This window comes from Propithecus coquereli, unplaced genomic scaffold, assembly GCF_000956105.1.
Source record: "Propithecus coquereli isolate 6110/MARCELLA unplaced genomic scaffold, Pcoq_1.0 Scaffold156, whole genome shotgun sequence".
NCBI classification, from domain to species: Eukaryota; Metazoa; Chordata; class Mammalia; order Primates; family Indriidae; genus Propithecus; species Propithecus coquereli.
The window spans coordinates 960,771-965,296 of record NW_012140080.1 but is presented as its reverse complement, the minus strand read 5'-3'; positions in this window follow the sequence as shown (position 1 = coordinate 965,296).

Below are 4,526 nucleotides of genomic sequence, written 5' to 3'. Positions count from 1 at the left end.
CCAGCATCTCTGCCTCCAGTGCCTGTGGTCTCAGCCATGCCACAGGCCTCTTGGAGCAGATGAAGGTGGACAAACCATTTTTTTTTTATTTAAAAAAGTATTTAGGAAAAGGTATTTTATGTGTAATATTAAGATCCATTATTAAAGGATGTTAGGACAATTTCTATTGTCCTTTCTGAAGAAACTGTGAAGTTTCCCTCATTTTACTCCCAACAGAGGTAAAATGTTCATGCTTTTCCATTTAGTTTTTGAAGTATCTGTAAACAAACAAACAAAAAAAACCAAAACAAACAAAGAACAACAACAACAAAAAGAGACTGGAGAGAATGGCAATTGCCTGGTGGAACTCCTTCCTGGAGATGGGGATTCAGGAATGAACAGGACAGACACATGCAGCTTCTGGGAGAGTAGAACGATGTTTATAAAATACCAGTGAAAAAAAGTGGGTCACACGATGGCATGCAGAGTATGAGTATGTTGGGATTTAAAAATGAAAAATTTGTGTGTGTGTTTGTAACTGGAAGAGTATTTATCAAGACGTTCTCTCTAGGTGGTAGAATGGAGAGCAGTTTAGCTTTATTCAATTTGCTTATATGTAATGTCTAAGTTCTCTAGAATAAGCCAATGACCATGAACTCTCAAGGCAGAGACTGTGTCTCATTCTTCTTTGTAACTGCAGCATCCAGCCTGGTGTCAGATACAAATGGGCACTCAGAGGTGGTTGTTGACCCAGAGAATGGTCTGCAATATTCAATGACCATAGGATCAGATGTCACATTCTCCAGTGTCCATGTGGTTAGAGCCGAGTTCTGTACAGTATCTTCATTTCTTTTACTGGCTGGTTTGTTTGAGTGTGCTGGGTGGAGTAATTGTTCTATCCAGGTAGGCATAAACAGAAGAGAAAATTCTTACCAATACATGAAGCTCTGGCTGGGCTGAATCTTGATATGACTCTGGTTGGCAGCCAGAGTTTTGGAATCTTTGCCCTTCACACTGATGTGACTATTAAATTCTGCTGAGATATGTTAGGTGTCCTGAACAAATGGGATTGCATTAGGCTAACAGGACTGTTAATAGATTTTGTCACTTTGTTGAGTTCCTCAAATTATGCTATTAAATACAGAACATTATTTAGAAATTGTTAAAATGCATAATTTTGGTCCATTGATTTTATATTATCCATTCCCATAATTTGTATTATGGATTTGTTTTGTTCATGTGCAGGCTCTGTAGACCTTGGGAACAGCAAAGAACAAAGTGTTATGCATGCACTTCCTGGTATGTGAAGGGCTGTGAAACGTAGTTCTGGCTTCAACAGATAAGCCAGTCAATTTAAGTTACAGTAAATGAATTCACTTTTAAATGGAGCTTTAATTTCAGCCTGGTTGGAAATGGGCAGGAATGATAGGGTGAAATTTAAAGTCTGTAACAATTTCTTTTTAGGACACGATTTTCTAGATTTGGGTCGGAAGGCAACACATGATGATCTATTATAGTCAGTGCTTCAGGGGGTTAAAATAGAATCTCAGTCATTTACATCAATCCTAGACTTTCTCTTTCCCAAATCGGGTTTTACCTCATGTGCTTTTATAACTATTTCTTACAAAGCTTTTATAAAGCTTTTTGTTTTTAAACTTTTTATTAACTTAACAATCTGCAAACAGAAAAAAAGTGTGCAAATAGTAAGTGTACAGCTCAATCAATTAACCCAAGCAAGCACACCCATGTAACCTCCACCCCAGTCAAAACGTAGGATATTCCTGGTATAGCATGAACCCACTTGGGCCTTCTTCCAATCATGTTCTGTTTTTTTCTCCCCAAAGATAACCACTACCCAGACTTCTGCACCAGAGTCTAGTTTTGCCTGATTTTGAATACAAATCTATACACCCATGTGGCTATGTGTGGCTGTAGATAATTCATTGAATTCCTGAACAGTATTCTTCTATTGATGGACATTAAGCTTATTTTCAGTTTGAAGGCATTATGAATTCTTCTGCTATGAACAATTCTGTTTATGTCTTTTGAGTACATGTGCACACTTTTCTGTTGGGTATATATCTAGAAATGGAATTGTTGGATCATATTGTATGTTTGTATTCAACATTACTGTGATGCCACAATTTTCCAAAGTGGTCATAGTACTTTATACTTTACCAGTAGGGTGCCACATTCTTGCTAATATTTGGTCTTTTTCATCTTTTAATTTTAGCTATTCTGGTAGGGTTGTACTGGTATTTTATTGTGAGTTTAATTTGCATTTTTCTGGATAACTAAGGAGGTTGAACACCATATAATAATTTTATTAGCCACTTGTTAGAGTCTCTTGCCCATTTTTTCTACTGAGTTGTTTGCCTGATTCATCATTTTATAGGATCCTTTATATTCTGGATATAAGCAAGAAATAAAAATAAAATCCTAAGACCCTCAACTGACTGAACAAACTCCCTCTTTGCCAAGCAAACCCCAGAGAAACCTTAAAACTGAAATCCTGGCAAAGATTGGGGGACAGGTTAGACATACCTCATTACACCCCCTCCCTCATTAATGAATTAGGCTTTTTTCCCTAAGGGTTAAACAGAACCAGCCTTTGGAAATACTTGCTTCACTGCTGATTTCAATCAACCATCTAATGCTGCTCCTCCCTTTTTGTGGTTTTGGCACAACAACTGACCAATATTCCTTCCTGATAAGAGGCCACTGACCGTGTTCTGACCATTCTACGGAGAATGTGGAGTGACGGTTTTTGTGTCTTCTGTTTCACCTTTTGACATCAGAGGGCCAAAAACTCCACCCTCAGATCATGCTAATGCCACATTCTTTGTACATGCGACTTATGAAGGGGCATGAAACTCACTCATGCATGTGCATTTTTCTCCTTTCATAAATATTCATGACTCCTCCTATAGCTTGTTAAATATGTATATTTGGCCACCCAGCTCAGCAGAAACTCCTAGTTCTGCTGTCTTTCTCTCAAAGTACATCCTCGTGGTTTCTGTCCAAGGTTGTTGCTTCCCAGCCTATCAGAATGGCCATGCCTCAGGTTGCAACCCTTTATGAGAGATAAAGCTCTTCTCTCCAAATTTATGAACGTTGTCATTGTTCAGTTGCCATAAGTTATGTGTGTTGCATGTAACTTCTCTCACTGTGTGGCTTTCCTTTTCACTCTCTTCATAGTCCTTTTTGATAAACTAAAGTTCTTAATTTTAATGTAGTTCAGTTTATTAACATTTTCATTTGTTGTTATTGCTTTTTGTGTCCTGTTAAAGAAATCTTTGGTTACTCAAAATTAACCAAATATTTTCCAATGTTAGCTTCTGTTTTTTTCCTTAATATTCTTAAGCAGTTATCAATTGTACCAGAATGAAAAGTGTGGACACTGACATTTTTAGGGTCCAATCTGTGGAGCATGAGAAGACACCTTGAATGCACATGGCAACAAACATTTATTGAATACTCACAGTTTATCAGAAATGATCAGGTATTAGGATGACAGTGGAAAACCAGACAAACATGGATCCTACCTCCAGGGAATTTAAAGTCTAAAAAGATGCAGATTACACTGGATAGCAGCTACTCTACCCAACACGGACTATGAAGGCGTATCAGTCAACATTGTGCCCCAGACCTCCTGTGGCATCAAAGGATTCCTTGAGCCTGAAGGAAGCAGCAGATCCATTGGCTTTGAACTATAAAAACGTTATAAGAATATATAGTAAGGATAATGAGATGATCTCCACCTGCCATTTGAAGGAATGCCCTTCAAACACTTCAGAGATGAAGAAATCAACTGGATTTTATAAAGTTGGGTGCTATATTATCTCATTTATATGGGCTATAATAAATCTGAATTTTTAATCATTGGGCATAGGCTGGACAAATTTGCCTCAGATTAACTGACCCATTGAGAAGATGCTGAATAAAGCTTAGATGCCTTATTCTGACATTCAGCATCTCATGTAAAAAATTAAAATAATTAATTCTAGGGCCCCACCTAATAGGGTTTTTCTGATGACTATGTGGGCTAACACCTGTAAAGCTCCAACAAGCTATAATAAGGATCAATCAATACTCATTGTTGTTATCATTACCCTCCTCCTCCTCATCATCATCATTAATACCTGCTATCAAATTATAAAGTCCTAAAAGATCCACATTTTTTTCATGTAGCCATTCTTTTTTTTTTTATTTCACAGTATTATGTGGGTACAAATGCTTTGGTTACATAAATTACCTTTGCACTGCCTAAGTCAGAGCTACAAGCATGTCCATCCCCCAGACAGCATGCACCGCACCCATTAGGTATGAATGGGGTTGTTTGATTTTTTTCTTGCTGATTTTTCTGAGTTCTATATAGATTCTAGTTATCAGCCCTTCATCAGATAAACAGCATGCAAATATTTTCTCTCATTCTGTAGATTGTCCATTCACCCTAATGATAGTTTCCTTGGCTGTGTAGAAGCTTTTCTTTTTTATTATTTTTATTTTTTCATTTCAGCATATTATGGGAGTACAAATGTTTAGGT